General features: G+C 40.3%; 1 non-coding gene and 1 pseudogene across 1 annotated transcript; one reads left to right on the forward strand and one right to left on the reverse strand.

The window, feature by feature from the left end:
• The window catches only part of LOC137769098 (single-stranded DNA-binding protein, mitochondrial pseudogene), a 40,725-nt pseudogene extending 23,697 nt beyond the window's left edge, over positions 1 to 17,028 (forward strand).
• Positions 16,596 to 16,678, reverse strand: TRNAL-UAA (transfer RNA leucine (anticodon UAA)). Its single transcript has one exon. It is a non-coding gene; the product is annotated as a tRNA-Leu (tRNA).
• Positions 17,029 to 21,667: the final 4,639 nt, after the last annotated feature.

Genomic DNA, 21,667 nt, shown 5'->3' on the forward strand with positions numbered 1-21,667 from the left:
CTCCTGCTCCTTCTCAAGAGAATAAATAATTACAGTGATTTATCTTTGAAATGTGCAGCTTGGAGTTGCATGTGGAGAAGTCACATGATGGTGTCAGCACTTCAGCCCGAAGTAAATAAAATGGTGAAATATATTTAGCACACGATAAGGCAAGGCACTGAGAAAGAGAGATAAAAAGAAGAAACTGTCTCTACATGATTAGAGAACTTTACAAAAAACCAAGGTTTTGCAAAAAGAAAATAATTATAAAAAATACAAACAGTGGGAAAAAACCCAGAAATTCTTCCAAGTTCCAAATTTCCATCCTAATTCTAGCTCCCAAAAAGCCAGTCAGTTTCTCAGGCTCTTGGCCTGGCTTCTTCTCTTCCAGGTTTCAGCCTCCCTCCCTGTGGTAAGTGCCCGATTTTGGATACAGCGGAGCAGTTGCTCTGATCTCTAATGCCTTTCAAGGCTGATGTGAAGATTCAACCTAGTGGTGGCCATTAGTGCTTCCCTGCCTTTTCCAGAAGCCCCAGCCAGGCACTTTGGCAGCACTATGGTGCCTGCCATAAAAAAGATCTGCCCTCCAGAAAAGCTGCTTTCCAGTTCTCTTTTTCCTCCAACAAAGGTTGAGTCTGCACACAAATTTTAATTTGCTTCCAAGTACTTGAAAAGTCCAATCAATCAAGCAACTGACTGGGACTTCCCTGGTGGTCCAGCGGTTAAGACTCCACGCTCCCAATGCAGGGGACCCAGGTTCCATCCCTGGTCAGGGAACTAGAACCCGCATGCTGCAACTGAAGATCCCACGTGCCGCAACTAAGACCTGGCGCAGCCAAATAAATAAATATTAAAAAAAAAAAAAAATCAAACAACTGACTTTTCAACTGACTTTGCCATTGAGCACAATAGTTTGTGTGTTGGATGTAGCCTTGGATATGTCTATGCACAGAATCTTATCCCCCTCCTGCCTGAACCTCTCTCCACCCCCATTCCTGCCACCTGAAACTGCTCTTTCCATCAGTCCTCACTGATGACCTCCTAGTTGCTACATCCAAGTAACCATCTATCCATTCTTATCTTATTTCCCAGATCACAAGAAGCTGACACTGTTCACCGGTTAATCAACAAAAGACATGGATAATGTCCTTTCTGTTTTGCTTGTTTTTCCTTCAGAATCTCTGACCACTTCTTCACGGTCTTCATTGTAGCGTTCCCTTTCTCTACACATTACTTAAATGTGAACTTTCTGCAGAACTTCATCAGAGACCCTCTTTTCACTTATCTCTTTATTCTTGAATAATTGGATTCAGCCCTTTGCTTTCATTGTCACCTACATGTTGATGACTCTCATCTAATATCTCTAGCCTGCCTCTCTCCTGAGTTTTGATCTCATATATCTGAGAGTCCTTGGGGAAGCAGAGAATGGGAGGATCCAGAGAGGAGGGACACATTAATGGGACCAGAGCTTTCACTTTCAGAGACTCTTTTACTCCTTTAGTGTCCTAAAGAAACTTAAAATATGCAAAGGATGCTGTCTGCTTTGCCTGGCACCTTAATATTAGTATATCGTAATTTTACTTAGAAGTAAAAAAAAAATTAAGCATGTATTTCTCTTCTAAGTCAATACTCAGGTAGACAAGTTGAAAATTTAACAGTTCCTTTAGACTGTATGTCATTATTTCAGAACAGGATTAAGAGGAGAGGTGATAAAAAGAAAAAGCTATAGTGTTATTATGGGGAGATGGTCAGTGACGTCTTTCTTATATTTCTTATACTAATATTAATATTTATACTAATTTGTACTAATACAAGGTAGGACTAGCATTGGCTACAGATGAAAGAAACTTTCTCCAAATAACAGCTTATTTCAGTCTTCATGGATGTCTGAAGGTTCGTAGTCCAGAGTTGGGATGGAGACTCTACTAAGGAAAAAAGCTTCAGGAAAAAAGCTCTAGCTGACTTCTCTTCCAATCCTGGGCTGTGACCTCCATCTTCATGGTCCAATATGATGGTTGAAGCATCAAATTAATGTTCCCAGGAGCAGGCAAAGGGCATGCTTACACAATCTTTTAAGTATGTTTTCCTGGAAGCTTTCCAGTAACACTTCTAATTATAAGTCACTGGCCAATTATTCACATTGCTGCTTGCAGTTAAGAGAGAAGCTAGACAATGTGGTCTTTATTCCAGGCAGTTCTGTGTCCATCAAACATTGCGCTTCAATTACTGTGGATGATGTGAAGAATATGTGTGGGGAGGAGTACAACAAGCAGTGTCAGCAATACTGTTTTCTGAACAATGAATAAAACCTTGAGAAAATACCTAGATTTATTTGATCATGACAGGGAATGGAAATGTTCCTTTGTATAAAGATTTTGTGTAGAAAAAAGATATTTGTATGGATAAAATCAATGAGCTCATAGGATTCTTTTCAAGGGTCCTCATGCTTGCTCAGTTTCAGGTGCAACACAGCATGGGGAGAATCCCTTGCACTAGAAGGACTTAGGGGCCCACAGGCCATTTTCCCGAGAGGCGGTAGGCAGGGACCCATTACACAGAAGCTGAGAGAGCCATAGAGCCATAAGTGCCTCTGGTCCTGGTGGGTAGACTTGTCTGAGAAGCTGCCAGCTTGGGATGGCTCCCCACAGAAGGGTCTCTGTTATTTTGTGCAGTTCATCTCTGAGTATTCCAGTGAGGACTCCCACCATTTCTCTTGAATTTACAGACTCCACCGTGGGGGTTTTTCTCCCCGCTAGTCAACTTAAATCTTCCTTTGTTCAGAATCTTTCCTCTTCCTCTGTTCTTACCCCTTCAACATGACCACAACCTCAAGAATGTGATCTTTGCACACAACATTCTACCATATCCAGCAAAAAGCCTCAATAGACCACTCCTAGTACTTAAGGAGATTTTTGTTTGTTACTCTTTTTTTATTTTGTCAGGCAAATCCACCTTCTTCAAGTACATGGGTATGGGTATGTCTGTGGCTTTTGTGGCATTTCTAAGCTGTAGTGAGCCTTTCTAAGCTGTGAGCCTTAGATTAAAGGTGTTATAAAGGAAGTAAACAACAACCAAAAAATTCTTAACTTTCTTACTAAAAAGCTACATAGAGACCTATATTTGAAATACTGATATTCTGAGAGATAAAATAATGTCGAGTAAATATTTCACATGTACAAATAATTCAATTTCACAATTGTGTTTTAGAAATGCTTGGCTTTTAATCAAAGAGACACACACCTGCTTTTCTAAGTTAGGTTTCAATCTATACATCAAATGCGAAGTTCAGTAGGACATCTTGGGAAGGGATTCAAAAAACTGTAAATAATAGCTGCCTGTATACTCACCAGGGACCTGAGACAGTGGTGACTCCTGGGTCCTACATTAACCCTTGTCTTGCCACTGGGCATGCCTATGGGGCAAGACTTGTACCCTGGCAATCTCATTAAAGTAGCATAATGTAAAAGCAGAAAGAGGAAGTCCTTTCCCTATCTCCATGTAAACTGATGGAGATGTTGTGAAAAGAGCAAGGCTTTAGAGATACACCAGCCTGGATTCAAATTCCAGGACTTCATTTAGTAGCAATACTTTGAGCAAGTTACTTAACCCCTCTGATAAGAAAGCAATGAGCAGTAGAAGCCAGCATGGGTTCATTAATAACATCTTACGTCAAACTAACATAATTTTTATCTTTTATGAGGTCACTACTATGCATAGACAGAGTGCATTTTAATTTTGGCACACCATTAGAAAAAAATATCTCGAGATATTCTTGTGGTCACAATGAATAAATGTAAACTGGATAATCATTAAAAGTAAGTTTGGAGCTAGTTGAACAATGACACACACAGATGTGTATTAATGTATCAATTCCCCCTGGAAAGGATATCTCTAATAGCAGGAAAGTCTCGCTCTGTTATGTTCAAGATTTTATCAACAAATTGAATATAAAATGTATTAAATACTTGGGTGGCTCAAAAGTAGGAGGGACAGTGAATGCACTGGATAACAGAATCAAAATTCAATATGGGGCTTCCCTGGTGGCACAGTGGTTGAGAATCTGCCTGCTAATGCAGGGGACACGGGTTCAAGCCCTGGTCTGGGAAGATCCCACATGCCGCAGAGCAACTAGGCCCGTGAGCCACAACTACTGAGCCTGCGCGTCTGGAGCCTGTGCTCCGCAACAAGAGAGGCCGCGATAGTGAGAGGCCCGCGCACCGCGATGAAGAGTGGCCCCCGCTTGCCACAACTAGAGAAAGCCCTCGCACAGAAACGAAGACCCAACACAGCCATAAATAAATTAATTAAAAAAGAAAAAAAGTGGGACTCCTGATATTCATCCCACTTTAAAAAAAAATTCAATATGATCTCAATAACCTAAAAAAAATAGCTGAAATAAAGGTTATTAAAAGAGCTGTGTCAAGTTCATCATTTAGATTCATAGCTGCTTGGGATATGGGTATGGGCCAGGGTTGGCAAGGGTGTCAGGTCAACATGACCAGAGCAAGCAGACTGGGTCCGCTTGGCTGGCAGGTATGGAGAGAGTCAGGGAGAAGAGACCAACAGGATGGGGCTCCCACTGGCCAAATCTTAAAAAATTTGAACAGTGAAATTTTAGTATTGATTGTATGGATTATAACTAATTGAATAAAATAGGAATCCATGAGCCCATACTGATAATAAATAAATAAATGAATTAATATGTGAGGGAGAAGAGAAAAGTCTATCTTAGAGTAGAATGCCAACTAAGAAATATAGAAGGACTGATGGACATAGGAAAAGATCATAGCAATAGTTTTTTCAAACAAAATCATCAATGGAGGCTAATACTAGTGGACGAAAGTATACAATACTTAGTAATTAATTTTACAGTGAAGAACCTGTCCAAAACCATCTTATCCAAGTTGTAAAAGTGAACATCACCAGAAAGGCCTATCTTGATGAGTGAGAAGGTTGAAGACTTCTGGTTCTAAATTATACCTCAATATGTAAGGGCTAGAGCGTGACTATAGAAGACAGAGCCCATTGAATCATGAGGAGTACAACAGCTACAAACGCATGCTGATGCATCTGTGTTGAATCAGTGACTCAAATACCACCAATGCTTTTGCTGTGAGTGATGTGAGTTTTCCAAAAGGGAAACTAACTCTTGAAGAAATTCTGAATAAAACAAAATACAATGTTCCCTTGATTTACATGTAATTGTGTACTTGGAAAATGCACTGTATATTGAAAGCTTGCAAAAACATTTTATGTTTAATATGAAAAATGGATTTAGGTTGTGGGTTCAGGTAAACAGGCTTTTAACCTACAGGGATAGCCTGCTGGACATTCCAAAATCTTGCAGGATGAAGGATAATTCTTTATTGTGTGGAACACCCATACATTGCAGCATGCCCAACCCCCCGGTCCCTCCCTAATGGCAGTAGAACCCACAAAATTATTATGACAACCCACAAGTGCCCTACTTTCTTCCAGAATGTCCCCCTGGACCACTGTTATCAGTGTTAAGGACCACTGGTTTAGAGACAAGTTTACATCTGCCAGGAGTGGTCAGTGGGTTATTTCTGCCTCATTGAAAGCTTTGTCTAAGTAAATCCCTTCGAACTCTAATATTCAACAAGTCCACGATTAAATCTCATGAAGCCATTACTTGTTCACCTTCTGAAATATTATAATTTTTTCCTTCTTTGATATTCAAAAAGATACTCAATTTATACCAATACTTAAAAGTTATGTTAGTCAGAACTCTTTTAGCTTCAAATAACAAGAAACCAACAAAAACTTGTGTACATCCACACGCAAAAGAGGAATTTACTGTCTTAACTTGGAAACACGAGTGTGGAGCTGATTCCGAAACAACTGGATGCAAGAATTCAAGTGAGGTCTTGGGTACCTTTATCCTTCCTCCTTTCTTCCTTTCCCCTTTTCCCTTCCTTCCTTTCTTTCTCTCCCCTGCCCCCTCCCATTCTTTTCCCTCCCTCTCTCCCTCTTTTCTCTCTCTTTCTTTTTCTCTTTCTTTCTGTGGGCTGAATCCAGGCTCTCTCCTGGTGATGGGCAGATGGCTATGGGCCATCCTCCATTCACATTCAATCTGCTCTCTGAAAGGTCTCTGCTTCTCCTCTCCTACTCTGAACTGTGCCCCACAGTTCAAGAAGGCAACTGTGACTGTGAAAAAAATCAATGTTGTAATTAGTTGTTTAATGCCTGTGTTTCCTAATAACATGTAAGCTCTATGAGGACAGGACCTTGTCTTTCTTTTTCATTGCTGTATCCCAGCAGCCAGCATAGCACTGTTCATTCTAGTCATTTAAAAAATACTTATAGAATGAATGAATTGTTCTGTTGGAACTAGAGGCTGCCCTGCTTCCAGTGCTGATATTTCTCCACAAGAATTTCCTAGACATTTTGAAAACATGGGCAAAAGGCAGCAGTAGCTGTGTATTCTATAAGCAGGCACTGGGATGGCTTATGGTACTGAGATGCAGAAGCAGAAAAGAGAAATCCAATGGGAGGGATCCTCTTCACCCCAGATTCACCTAAAGGGCTTCTCCATCCAGAATTATCCAAGTTCATCCCCATCTCACTTTTGTCTGAGAATTACTCACAGGAGACTAAAATCAGTGTGAAAGAAATTGACTAATTGATTCAATTAGTACATTACTGAGGTAATTTCAATTCATTAGGCCACTTTAAAATTTCATTCTATGTATGCTTTTACATATTGTTCTTTGTAATGCACCAATAAAATTAGGCATTACACTGAATCACTGTAAAAGAGTTCTCCTGCATAGTAATAGACTTGAATGCCAGGCTATACTGTAGGAAGCACTTTTCCACACTTAAAAGCATTACATTATATATTATTTTGCATATGTTCCAAGTGACAGGGGCTTCTTATTTTTCTTATGTGGAATAAAAAAATTTTTTTGTCAGGTTGCTCTTAAAATTGTAGCTGAACTGGGTGGTCAGAATTGCTAGTGTTTAAACAATGCGAACAACATCCTTAATATACCTATTTGTGACTAATCCAGTGGGCGTGACACTCAAGGGAAAACAACAAATTCACTTAGCATGAATCTGAAAACTTAGAGTTTAGAACTCTGTGCTATTTTTTAACATACAAATTATTAAAGGAATTATGGGAATTTTGTTTGCAAAGAGATGCTGATGACGGAAAATTAGGCATTTGAAGATTTTAAATGGAAAAATGAAGTTTAATGAACAAATCAGAAGAATGCAATCTAAGCTCTTCTCCCATATTTCATGTCTTTTAAAAATTGCGTCTTTTGCTGTAATTTCTATGTCAAATACAATGTATTTCCTACAGCAGAATCAATTCCATAAACAACTTTTACCTTTTTAACAAAACTGGTCTCATAGTCAATCTAAGTACATTTTGTAAGAATCACTAAAGTATAACAATGGATTAATCTCTTGATCATTCTACATGCCATGTACTTCCTAAGCACTTTATCAACATCACACTTAATTCTCACAACAAATCGTTTGATAGGTACTTTTGTTATCACCCCGTTTTACAGGTGAGAAAACAAAGACTTGGAGATGCTAAATAACCAGTCCAAAGTCACACAGCTAATAAGATTTGGAGCTGGGATTAATACTTGGAATGGCCATGGCCAGGCCCTGCAGCCAGTCCAGGGTCCAGCCCAGCCCATCAGCATGCCACAGCAGTAGCCACACCCCAACACAACAGGAGGGTGTATGCAGCCCATATAGGGGACACCCCTTGAGCACCTGGCTCTTGTGGCCAGGTGGGATTGTGCCTCTGAGACCCACAGAACATCTCCTAAATAAGGCTACTCCTTTGAGACTGGGAGAGCTGATTTACCTAATATAAAGAAATAAACACAGAAAATTAGGCAAAATAAGGACACAAAAGAATATGTTCCAATCAAAATAACAAGACAAAAAACTCAGAAAAAGAACTAAGTGAAACAGAGATAAGCAAACTACATGATAAAGGGTTCAAAGTAGTGGTCATAAAAATGCTCACTGAACTCAGGAGAAGAATGGATGAACACAGTGAGAACTTCAACAAAGAGATAAAAAAACATAAGAAAGTACCAAACAAAAGTTATAATTGAGCTGAAAAATACATTAGAGGGGTTCAGTAGCAGAATGGATGAGGTAGAAGAACAAATCAATGAGCTGGAAGACAAAGCAATAGAACTCACCCAGACAGAGCAGCAAAATTTAAAAAGAATTAAGAAAAGTAAAAATACTTTAAGGGACCTTTGGGACAACATGAAGAAGAATAACATTCACATTACAGGGGGTAAAAGATAAAGCTTTGGAATGTGTTCAAATTATAGTTGCTACCAACTTAAAACAGGCTACTATTTGCATAGTATGTTATATGTGAACCTCACGGTAACCACAAGGAAAAAACCTATAGTAAATAACCAAAAGAAAATGAGAAAGGAATAGAAACATAACACTAAAGAAAACCACCAAAACATAAAGGAAGAGAGAAAGAGAAGAACGGTACAGAGAGGAACTACAAAAACAATCAGAAAACTATTAATGAAATTAACATACATATCAAGAAGAACTTTATGAAAATGGACTAAATTTGACAATCAAAAGACATAGTGGCTGAATGTATTAAAAAAAAACAAGACCCATCTATGTGCTGCATACAAGAGACTCACGTCAGAAGAAAGGACACACACAGACTGAAAGTGAAGGGATGGAAAAATACATTCATGTGTATGAAAATGAAAAGAAAGCTGGAGTAGATATAGTCATATCAGACAAAATAAACTTTAAAACAAAGACGAATAAAAGATGAAAAAGGGCATTACATAATAATAAATGGGTCAATCCAGCAAGAAGATATAATATTTATAAATGTACATGCACCCAACAGAGGAGCCCAACATATATAAAGCAAATATTAATGGACTTAAAGGGAAAAAATGAAAGCAATACAACAAAGGTATGGAACTTTAACACTCCACTTACATCAATGGATAGTTCAACCAGACAGAAAATCAATAAGGAAAGCTCAGACTTAAATAACACATTAGATCAGAAGAACTTAATAGATATGTACAGAACATTCCATCCAAAAGCAGCAGACATACATTCTTCTCAAGTGCACATGGAACATTCTCCAAGATAGATCATATGTTAGGCCAAAAAATAAACCTCAATACATTCAAGAAGATTGAAATCATATCAAGCTTCTTCTCCAACTACTATGGTACAAAACTAGAAGTCAAACACAAGAAAAAAATGGGAAAAACCATGAAACCATGGATATCAAACAACATGCTACTGAACATCTAATGGGTCATTGAAGAAATCAAAGGAGAAATTAAAAAATACCTGAAGACAAATGAAAACAGAAAAATGACATACCAAAATCTACAGGATGCAGCAAAAGCAATTCTAAAAGAGAAGTTCATAGCAATATAGGCTTACCTCAAGAAACAAAAAAAACCCCAAATAAACAATCTAACTTTACACCTAAAGAAACTAGAAAAGAAGAACAAACAAAGCCCAAAATTAGTTGAAGGAAGGAAATAATAAAGATCAGAGCAGAAATAAATAGAGACTAAGAAAATCACAGGGAAGATCAATGAAACTGAGAGGTAGTTCTTTGAAAAGGTAAACAAAATCGACAAACCTTTAGCTAGACTTACCAAGAAAGAGAGAGAGGACTCAGACAAATAAAATCAGAAATGAAAGAGAGGTTACAATTGATACAACAGAAATACAAAGGATCATAAGAGACTGCTATGAACAACTATACAGCAGCAAATTGAACAACCTAGAAGACATGGATAAATTCCAAGAAATATAGAATCTTCCAAGACTGAATTATGAAGACATAGAAAATCTGAACTGACCAATTACTAGTAAGGAGAATGAAACAGTAATAAAACATCTGGATCTGATTCCAAAGGCAAGGGAAACAAAAGCAAAAATAAACAAATGGGACTACATCAAACTAAAATGCTCCTGCACAGCAAAGGAAACCATTATCAAAATGAAAAGGCAACCTACTGAATGGGAGAAAATATTTGCAAATCATAGATCCAATAAAGGGTTAATATCCAAAATATATAAAGAACTCATATAGCTCAACAACAACAACAACAAACTTGATTTTAAAATGGGCAGAGGATCTGAATAGACATTTTTCCCGAAGAAGACATACAGATGGCCAACAGGCACATGAAAAGATGCTCAACATCACTAATTGCTAGGGAAATGAAAATCAAAACCACATTGAGAAATCACCTCACACCTGTTAGAATGGCTATTATAGAAAAGATAAGAAATAGCAAATGTTGGAGAGGATGTGGAGAAAAGAGAACCCTTGTACACTGTTGGTGGAACCATAAATTGCTGCAGGCACTATGGAAAACAGCATGGAGATTCCTCAAAAAATTAAAAATAGAACTATCATATGACCCAGCAATTCCACATCTGGGTATTTATCCAAAGAACACAAAAACACTAATTCAAAAAGATATATGCAAAAAAGAAAACAAGAAAAAGATATATGCAACCGTATGTTCATTGCAGCAATTTTTACAATAGCCAAGATATGGAAACAACCTAAGTTTCCAATGATGCATGAATAAAAAAGCTATGGTATCTATATCTATATCTATATCTTTATCTATATATGCAATATATACAATGGAATATTATTCAGCCATTAAAAAAAGAACAAAATTCTACCCTTTGCAACAACATGGATGGACCTTGGAGGCATTATGCTAAATGAAATGTCAGAAGAAAGACAAATACTCTATGATTTCACATATATGTGGAATCAAAAAACAAAACAAACAAACAAAATAAAACAAAGACAAACTCATAGATACAGAGGTCAGATTAGGGTTACCGGAGAGGAAGGGGCATGGGGGGCGGTGGGCGAAATGGATGAAGGGGGTCAACTGTATGGTGATGGATGGTAACTACACATGTGGTGGGGATCACTTCATAGTGCATACATACGTCAAATTATGTTATAATTATAATGGTGTACACCTGAAACTTATATATTAAAAAAAAAAAACTTGGGCCATCTGACTGCTAATCACAGTTCTATGTTGCCACTTAGGACCTACACTGCATATTTCACAAATACACATACTCTTATGTTTATATTTAAAGGAGATCGTGGAATTGAGATGAATAGGCAACACTCTTTTTAGTAATCCATCTTTCCAATGCAATTTTAAAAGTTACCTTATTCAGTAACTGCTAGCCTCATTACACTACAGTAATGAATAAAATGACGGAAAATACAACCTAAACCCAAAGATAAATTTGAGACTTGAATTGCACAGGTATATTGTATAGTTTATCCAGATAGAAATGATTCAAAAACTACTTAAGTGTTTGTCTCTTTGGGCTTCTGAATCTTGATTCTCCTAATGAGTAAGGTCTACCTTAGCTGAAGAAGGAGGAAGAGAAGGAAAAAAAAATGTGTGAGCATGCCTGAACCCATACCATACTAATTATACTTTCTTACTTTCTGTATTCTTGATGCTCTGGCATCTGGGGCCTTGCTGACCAGGGAGGGACTGCTTCTCCCGGGGTTAGATAATTCCTAGAAATACCAGAATACTCAGGGCAGCCCCTACACTCCAGAGCCTGCTGAAATTATTCAAAGTAGCCAATCCTAAGACTGTTTACCCTGCTTTGCCCATTCCTTCCTGTGAAAACCACAATAAAAGTTCTTGCCCATGCTTTCTCCTTGCTCCCTCTGCCTCCTGACTGACTCTAATTCTTCCCTATGTGGCCCTGCATGGTGTGCCGTGGCTCTTGTTTCCAGGGAATCTGTGAGTATAAAAAAATTCTTCCTTCATGACAGTCATTTCTGTATCTGAGTGTCTTACCATACCTGATTAAAACAAATCCTGAGTACATTTTAAAACACATATCCTAAATGAAGATTAACGTGTGTGTACAATAAATAGAATGAACTGTGAAATATACTCAGTGGACTTCAACGTTGTTCATTTATTCAACAAGTATTTATATAGCGCATACAATGTACAGAGACACTCTGCTAGGCAGTTTCCATCTCACTTCAGTAAGGACCCAGTGCAATCATTGCTTCTCTGCCAAGCACTCTGACAAGTTGTTCAGAGACATCAAAACCTGTGTGGATAAAAGTGAAACCAGGTGGTTCAAAAATGAACCCGGTGGTTCACAATGGTCTCCATCCAGTAATAGAGTGGATGCAAGGGACCTGGAATTATGTTCCTGATTCTTACATGGCATCTTTGTAACTGAACACACTCATTAAAACTTGGGGCATTATCATTTATATCATTTGAACAATTAGCAAATGTGTGACATGCAATTAATTTGTTCATTAAATAGCTGCAATTGTATTTAAAAGCAAAATGTGAAACAAAGGGAATAATTAAGATCTCCAAATTCCAACTTGCTACTAAGGACAAAGAAAGCTTCTTGTTCAGGATTTCTAAAATTGGACATGACTTCTGTAAAGCTGATGACTAATCCAAATCTCTATTTCTCTTCAACTTCATAGTGAGTTTCGGAGTTTGAGTAAAATATATTATATTGAAAGAAACAGAGATGATGGCTATGATGAGATAAAAGCCCTATTCATACAATTAAAATAACAGCTCACGCAAATGCTGTCAGTGATTTGAGATTCTTTTCAATGGCAGATTTATCATTAATGACTGAAAGAGAGAAAACAAAGGTCAATTTACTGGCTGGATTACACATAGCCTTAATGTGCTCCTAAACACAGTGACTGTGGAATAACTATCCGGATTTTACAGTCAGAATAAGGCAGACAGAATTTAACAAACAAATTTGCCTCAATTTAACCAGTAGGTGTCACTATTTAAATGTATTGGCAATACTTTTCCTACAGAGTTCTGCGTGAAGTCCAATAGAAAAAAATCCATTTTGAATAACTTAAAATATGCTTATAAATCCACACTCTTATTTATAGATCAACTTAGGGACTTAATTTATTATTTTTAAAATAATCATTGGAAAATCATTCTAAGCTTAGTGGTGGTATACCTACAAATGATTCAAATTTAAATTCAAAATATTTTAAGAATGAAAAAAAAAGGGTCTAATATAACAGGTCTACTTCTCAAGGAAAAGGAAAAATTCTGCTACATTTTAGGACAGGGTTTCCATTTTTAAGAACTACTGATATCCTCTAGCTCTATGTAATTTTGGATGAAAGAAAACATTACTCTTTAAATTTATTAAGGAAAATTGTGCCTAATTGTACCTACCACCTAGGTACAATGGGTTTGGGTGTATGATATTATCTGTCAAAGGAGGATACGAATGTAAAAGTGTTTTGGAAAACTGCAAAGTGGTCTATACATGCAAGGTAAGATTTCTTCCTACTTGCACAGTGTTGTTCTACTGTACTTCCCACAAATGATGGCTCCAGAAAAGGGAAGGGAACTCAGTTACAAAACACCCACTTTTGTGAGAAGAGTATTACAGCCTCACAACCACTTTGTGGAGGTAAATTTTATTTTCCTATTTGCAAATGAAGAAAGAAGGCTGATAACCTGGGAAAGTTGATAAGTCTGTCTGACCCCAAAGCCTGGGTTCTTCCTACTGAGTGACCTTGTGATATGTAGTTCGTAAACTGAATCATATTCTTAAAATTTGCTGCACTAAATTGAAATTCACTTACAGAATCCTGCTAGTCAGAGGAAATCAATGATAGAACACTTTATAGAGAAAGATACAGTAAAGCAAAAGATTCCATCTAAATTGGCACGTGAGGATTGCAGTTAAATAGGCCATACATATTGATCAATCAAAAACTTGTGATTCGGTGCCCTAGGATCCATCTGATAGATTTTCTTGTTTCCAGATCAGCAGCTTTCAGACATCATTTCACCCCTCTTTGTGGCATCTCAGTGATCTGTGTGTCAGAATTTTAACAAGCACAAGAAGAATACTAGCTGGTCTTTCACCATCTCTGTTATAGCACAGTAGCTGGTTATTACTGACTAGAAGCTTGATTTACAATATAGTTTTAAAGGAACAAAGTAAAAATCTAACTACTCTGCCTATTCTTGGAAGTATTGTTCCGTATTTGCACTTGAACATATTAATACAAATAAATTAGCAAGAGCCCCTGCGTTCAGACTGGGAAAGCTTCAAGTCAATATTGTTCTTCCCCTTGCTCAGCTTTTAAGGAGGAAGAGAGACATAGACTGAGCTCAATCTAACTGGCTGTTGACTGAATTAAACAATTTTCCCCTAAAAAATATTTTCTGCCAATTCAACATGCCCTCCTGTCCTGAGCATATACGGACCGACCGAGTTTCTACATCAATAGATATACTTAACACTAATCACGTTGCTTCTTGTTTTGGATCCTTCAGTGGACTCCAGGCACCATACTTAGCATGGTTTCAAGATGTTTTCCCCCACCTGTATCCTTCTCCCTCTCTTCCCTGCCTCTCCCTGAACCTTACTCCTCTTCCTTCAGTTCTCAACTAAAGCTGACTTTCTGGGAAAGAGTTAGGGCATTTGGAACTTCTCCTTTAGCACCTTGGGCATAATTTATATTTTCTCATTATACATGTGGTTTACTAAAATCTCTGTCTCTCACCATCTAAGCTCCTTGAAGGAGAGGCTGGCTTATTTATCTGCACATCTCAAATGTCTAACAGCGATTGACTCATAGCCAGTTCTCAGTGCTGGCAGGATGCTTATTTCTAAACGGTTTAGACACTCTCTCTTTTCCTCTTCCCTTCTTCTTGAACAATTCAATTCTAAACCCATTAGATGGGCCCAAGCAAGGTAGATGTTACACTGGGGCAGGGGACGGGGGGCAATTCTGGGAATTACAGATATGGATAGAAAAACTAGAACAAAATTTATAGTGTTGGATCAGAATTAGAGTATTGGTAGGAACTCCCAAATCTAAATAGATATATATATAGATAAATATAGGTGTGGACACACACACAGACACATACACTCCCTGATTCTGTCCACTGAGAGGGCCTGGGAACAGTCACACATCAAAACCAATGAGCACACCTAGTACTGAGATCTTGCTTTCTAACTAGCATTCTCCACTAAAGGAAACTGGGGTTCTTTTCAAAATGTCTGATTCTACATTGTCCGGATCAGGAGGAGTACAAGGTAAGCATGGAATATCTTGGACTAGGAAGTAAGGAAGTGCTAAAAAATGATGAAGACGTGTCAAAAGTCAGCCTTGAATAGACTCCCACTGACCAAATCTGGGACACTTTCAGCATGAAAAGTAATAATTATAAAATGGATTGTAACCATTAATTAAAATAGGACACCATGGGCGCATACTTACAGAACTTATTCCATAATAATTGAATAAAATGGAAAGTTTGATGAGTAATGGGATATTTACATAACTTCAAAGCACTTCCCCTCAAAATATGCATTAATCACAAAGGGTTAACTATAGTGGAGAAAACTGGCAGAAAAGCCTTATCAAGTGAACCAACTTAAGATCAGTAACAGGACAGACCAAAACCATGCCTGCCACCTGAGAGACTACAATGCAAACACAGTGTCACTTCCAGGATACCCCTGCTTTATTTATAAGCATAACCTGAATCTAATCAAGAGGAAACATTAGACAAACCCAAACTGACAAACGGATGTTCTACAAAATGACAAGCCTGTCATCTTCAGAAGTTTCAAGATCATGAAAGTCAGGAGAGACAGGAATCATGCTAGATTGCAGAAGCTTAAGGCAATGTGACAAGTAAATGCAATGCATTATTCTGAACAGGAGACTTTTACTTTAAAGGACCACTGGTGATTAAATGGGGCCTGGGGATTAGATGGTAGTAAATTATCAACATTAATTCCTTGATTTTAACGGTTGTACTGGAGTATCTTATTTGGTACCTTACCCTCAAATGATTTGAAAAACAAAAAAATTCTTTCCACTGTACTTGTAACGTCCCCCCCCCCCTAGATTTTAGATTACTTTCACTTTTTAAAAGTATTTAAAAAACAAAAACAAAAAGCAGACCGCGCCATTCGTATTTTAAAATTCTTAGCCGATTACCAATTAGTCCATTTTGTAGCTATGATGCATACTGTCTCGGCCTTCATGGATTTAACGGAAGAATTGTGTGCATACAGTTAATTTTGGCGAAAAACTAGGAAAAAGTAGAGATGAACTTTTGACTTTTCTGCACAGGCACTCTTCTAACTACGATGCTGTATCACTAGCGCCCTTCCTGCCCAGCTGGCTGCCTCCCTGCAAGCGAGGGAACTGATCCCCGCGGCGCGGGCTGCCGCCGGAGTCCCAACCCCACCTGAGCCCCGCGAAGCAGTTGACCGGCAGCGACGCCGACCCCACCCCACCCCACCCCACCCCACCCCACCCCACCTCCTCCCGGCCCGGGGGACAGCGCCCGCGCCCCACGCCCAGCCCGCTCGCTGAGTCGCCTCTGGCCTGTGGGAGGCGGGGTCGCGTGTTGTCGGGCTTGCGCCTCTCTCAGCCAGGAGACAGAATTCCTGAGTCCAAGACATCGTGTGCTCGGTGATATTTACATTTTAAAAATAAATTAATTTTTTAATGAGAGAAGAGGAAAACTATCTACCAGGAGTGGGGTTCGAACCCACGCGGACATATGTCCATTGGATCTTAAGTCCAACGCCTTAACCACTCGGCCATCCTGGTGCAGGCGCACAACCTTCTCTTCGCTCTTCCTACAAGTCGTACTCCACCGTCCTCCTCGCGCCCGCCCTTGAAAAGGCCGAGGGCCCTTCGCCGCCGCTCCCTTAGTTTTCCCAGCCCGAGACGGAGCTGCCTGGCAGCCGGAGCCTCCTTTTTCCGCCGCCGCAGCTCACTGTTGCCCCTGGCCCGCCGCGGCCGCCAGGGCAACTGCAGCCGAGCTCGGCGCGCTTTCGGCGGCGGCGGCGGCGACCCTCCGCTCGCTTAGGCGGAACTCGGGCCCAGCCACTCTACTTTCGGTTTCGAGGTGCGCGGGCGCGGGAAACAAACACGCTCGTAAACCTCTGGATTCCTAGCAGCACGTTTTAGGAGGCGCCCGGGACCGGTGGCGGTGCCGGGACGGAGCCCAGAGAGTGGCGTTTAGTTTGTTTTTTGGTTTGTTTCATTCCAGGTAGAATAAACTTCAAGGAATGAGTTGCATGGGCAGCAGCAGAGTTCTTGGACGCCCGTCCCTATGGGCCGCTTTTCTTCTCAACAAGTCACACGGGCAGGGAGTGTTGTAGCGACCTGTGTCTATACTGCGGCGCCACGTGCAGGGAGCGCGGCACCATTCGCCCTCCCGACTGGCTTCGGGCACGCTTCAGACGCAGTGCCGGGGACCTCCTCTCTGTTCCCAGACCCTCCCTTGCACCTAGATGTTTATTTTCTCGTATCTTAACTGTTCTGCAGTGCCCTCCTTCCTGCCTCTGCACAAGAGATTTCAGTTCGTCCTCTCAGCTGACTTCCTTTTCCAGGGCTTTCGCGCCATTCTCCACCACACAGGACCTGGAAGCCACCACAGAGCCAAGGCTTCTGTGTTCTGGAGCGTCAGGGAGCCTGGGGACTGAGCCACCATCCGGCAGCCACGCCCTTGTTGAGACAGTGCAGGCAGCTTTGACCGAGAACTTACGTCATCCAGGAGACTGTACGCATTCACGTCACCAACTGGCTCCTCACCCACTGGGTCACACTGTGAGAAACCCATTGCCCTGCCACCTCCTGGACGCCTGTGATCCCTGGGAACACTGCCCTGACCTGTGGAGGCCTTCGCCCAGCTTGCTGCCCTGGTTCTCTGAGTTCCAGTCAAGAACATGACCGCCCCTGAGGGAGCTCCCCCAGATAGTAGTGGATGAAATTGTCCCCTACCCGCTTTGCCACTTAACATAGTGAGGGATCAGTGGCCTGTGTCTACATTCCGGCCTTAACACTATCCCTCCCGCTGAACGTGAGGCCTGGCCCTCCAGGAGCGTGCAGTCAAGAACAGGGATAGAGCATTTCCTCCGGCCTGGCCCTGCCCTGCTGAGAGAAGAAGGGGAACTTGGACTCTTGCCAGGGTCTAGAGACATTTGTGTGATGATGACACAGGATCACCACCCACTAACTCACCATCTCCATCTCGGAGGCTAAGTTCTGGCTTGTGCCTTAGGAAGCAGGCCTCAACATGGAGGAAGTTCCCCAAACGTCAGAAGAGTGTTCAAAAGATGCTGGCGACTGCAAGGCATGACAAAGATCCACTTGAATGTCAGGACAAAGTGTGAAAGGCACGGTGCAATGACACTTGTTATAACTGACGATATTAGAGAGCAAATGACAATATTAAGATAGATTTTATAACATTGGAATGGCTTCATGTTCGGGAAATTGCATTTGACGTACTTCTTATGGGGAAATGTTTCCCTCTATTTAAACTATTTTTCACTGTGTGTGTGTGTTTGTTTAAGCCATGATATTCTTTATGCATTCTATGGTGGTTTAAAAAATATGTCTATAACTGCTTTGATACTCCTCCCTTCAAGACATAGAGCCTAATTCCCTTCTCCTTCAATGTGGGCTGGATCTTGTTTCTAAGGAGTAGAATAAAACAGAAGAGACAGTATGCAACCTCGGAGAGTAGGTCATCAAAAGGCACTACTGCTATCAACTTGGTTTCTCTCTGTCGGATGATTCCCTCTGGAGGAAACCAGCTGCCATGTCCGGAACAGCCTTTTCAGAGGCCCATGTGGGGAAGAGCAGCCAGCAAGGAACTGAGGTCTCAGCCCAGTCAAGCCTTCGGATGACTATAGCCCTGGCCAATATCTTGACTACAACCTCTTGAGAGACCCTGAATCAGAACCACCTAGCGAAACCCTGATTTCCTGACCCTCAGAAACTACATAAGGTAAATATTTTTGTGTTATTTTTATGCAGCTATAGATAACTAATAGACAAACTAGCCAGAGTTAGTATCTCTAGCTTTGACAGTGTATTCACAGGCATATATTTTGTTTCCATACATGTTATCTTAAAAAACCCTGCTGATGGCAACACCAATTGCCTAAGATAATGGGGGACAAACTAGATCACTCTTACATGATTGGCAGGAGTGTAAAATGGTATGACCACTCTGCACAAAGTTTGGCATTTCTTAAAAGAAACAAACATACAACTACCATAGGACCCAGCAATTGCACTCATGAGCATTTATCCCAGAGAAATGAAAACTTACACACACACACAGACACACATTTGTTGCACTTTAATCAATTCATGATAGCCCAAAACAAACAAACAAACAAAGACCCTGCTGACCCTTTTGCTAACATTGAACTTTCCTTCTTCCATTTGTTTCCAAATTCTTGAATGGAGTTGCCCAAACTTTCCAAGTCCACTCATTTACTTTCACTTTTCCCCAGAATCCTCTGCTGTGTGGCTTCTACTTTTCTCTCTCTTTATCTTTTCACAATGAGAGTATCTTTACTAAAAGACATTCAAACTGTGAAAGTTGTATGAAGTTCAAACAATACAGAAGTGAATAAAGTAGAATGCATAACCCCTTTCCACAACCCATGTCATTCCAGTTATACTGAATTGGGACCCCTTGGCCCTTAGAGATGCTAAGCCATTTTCTGTCTCTCTCCTCCTGATTCTATCTGCCCAGCTCTCCTCCAAGGCCCAGCATAAACCCTACCTTCCCACCACACACAGAATTGTAAAGTGAAATGAGTATTAAGTTACACTTACCTGTAAATATGAGTGTACAAAACTTAGGAAGTTCCAAATTAGACGGCAGAAGCATCCTTATAACTCTGCCTGATCTTATTTATTATAATAATTAAGGTATGTGATAACATTAGGCTAACAGTAAGGTATGTGATAACATATTATTTTTAGTGACATAATTTTCTAAGTTATAGAATTTAAATTTTTGTCTCAAATCTCATGAAATGTAGAATACACATTTCCTATATATTAAGCAGCATATAAATTAGTCTTTTTGTCCATAATTAAGGGTTGTTGTTATGACAACAATGATTTTTTCTACAGAGGAAACAAGAGGCAGCAGGATGTCATAATGTAAAGATGTTATTTAGGCTGTGGAGTCAATAGATCTAGTTCAAATTCTAATTTTTTCCAAGCTGTGAGGCAATATACTTAACGTCTTCAAGTCTCAGTTTCCTCATCTGTAAAGTGGGAATAATAACACCTACCTCAGAGAAATGTGACAATTATATGAAAAAAATATATGTAAAGTATCTAGCAGGGTGCTTGGCTGGAGGTGGGCTCCTGTGATAGTCGGTGTTTGTTGCTTTTGCCACAGCCATTCCCAGTTTGATTTCGAGAAAGGTAGACTCCGCCCCCTGCCCCAGGGGGTGAATTATTATTGGCCTTTTGCAAGTAATTGGCCTGGGGCAGGGATAAGGGGGAGAGTGGGCCAGTGATCCAGTTCAGGCTAATGAGAGATAAGGAAAGTTGGCTGGGGCTTCTGACAAAGAATTAAAAAAAAAAAAAAAAAAAAAAAGCAGTCTTGGGAAGTGAAAGCTTGTGCTATTCCTTCCCTTTTTCTTCCTGCCTTCAATGAGCTGGTGTGAAATGAAGTTCTTGGAGCTGTGTTAGCATCCTGTGACTACAAGGGGACAAGCCAATGGATAAGGAGCTAACACCCAAAGATGTCAGAAGGATAGGTTTGAAGGAAACTGCCCTTCGAGACCGTTATGAGCCATAGCTAGCCAGAAACTACCTCCAATCTGCCTGAGGTATGGGATAATTAACACATCTTGAAATATATGCCAGTGGTTCTCAAAGCATCCGGATCACCTGGGAACTTGTTGGAAATGCAAATTCTCAGGCCCCACCCCAACGTCCTGAATCTGTGTCTCAGAATTGGGTGATTGTGAGGCATGCTCGGGTTTTAATGGCCGTGTTTTCACCGTAGGTTTCTGAGGAAACGTTTCCTAAGGGCTCAGACAGTATGTGTAGCGTGGATGAAGGGTTCTACAGTATTCCGCAAAGGTTGCTTCCTTGACTGATTCCCCATTATTGGCTTGATTTCTTATCATTTATCTTTTTTCCCCTAAGTGAGCCTATCTCCTGAGGGTGCACTTGCTGTCTTTCTGGGTTTAAATAAATATACAAATGATTGCGTGGAACCCTGACGCTGCCTTCTCCTCAGGTGTGTCTTGTCTTTGATAGACTCTTCACTTTCGCTTTACCAGAAATCTCTCACTTCCTAATTTCATCCTAACACCCTATTATTTCAACATCAGTTAAACCCTTCAACTTCCAGGTTACTTTTAAACCCCCTCCTTATCTCAACAGTGAAGAAATATGGCCGTATCATAGATTTTTCGGAGTATTATTGAGACAGGCTGGCACCTGGGACCTGGGACCGTTTGCTGCAGTGCTTACACCTGGACCAACATCTCCTTGAGGAACAGGATACAAAGAAACTATAAGGAACTAAAAATAACTGCGTACATGCGCAGCTGGGGCAGATTATGAACAACAAGATACGAAAAGACCAAAAACCCAACTGCTACTTCTGAGGAGTCAGGAGCAAAGGCAGGGTACTGCGCATGACCCCTGCACACAGCACCGCCAAGGGGGTGGGCAGACCACCTAAGTCACCCTTGCAGCCCAACGCATGCATCTGGCCCTACCCTCACCCGTTTAAGGGACCACCTCACCCCTCTCAGAGAG

The sequence above is a fragment of the Eschrichtius robustus genome, chromosome 9 (genome assembly GCF_028021215.1).
Source record: "Eschrichtius robustus isolate mEscRob2 chromosome 9, mEscRob2.pri, whole genome shotgun sequence".
Lineage (NCBI taxonomy): Eukaryota > Metazoa > Chordata > Mammalia > Artiodactyla > Eschrichtiidae > Eschrichtius > Eschrichtius robustus.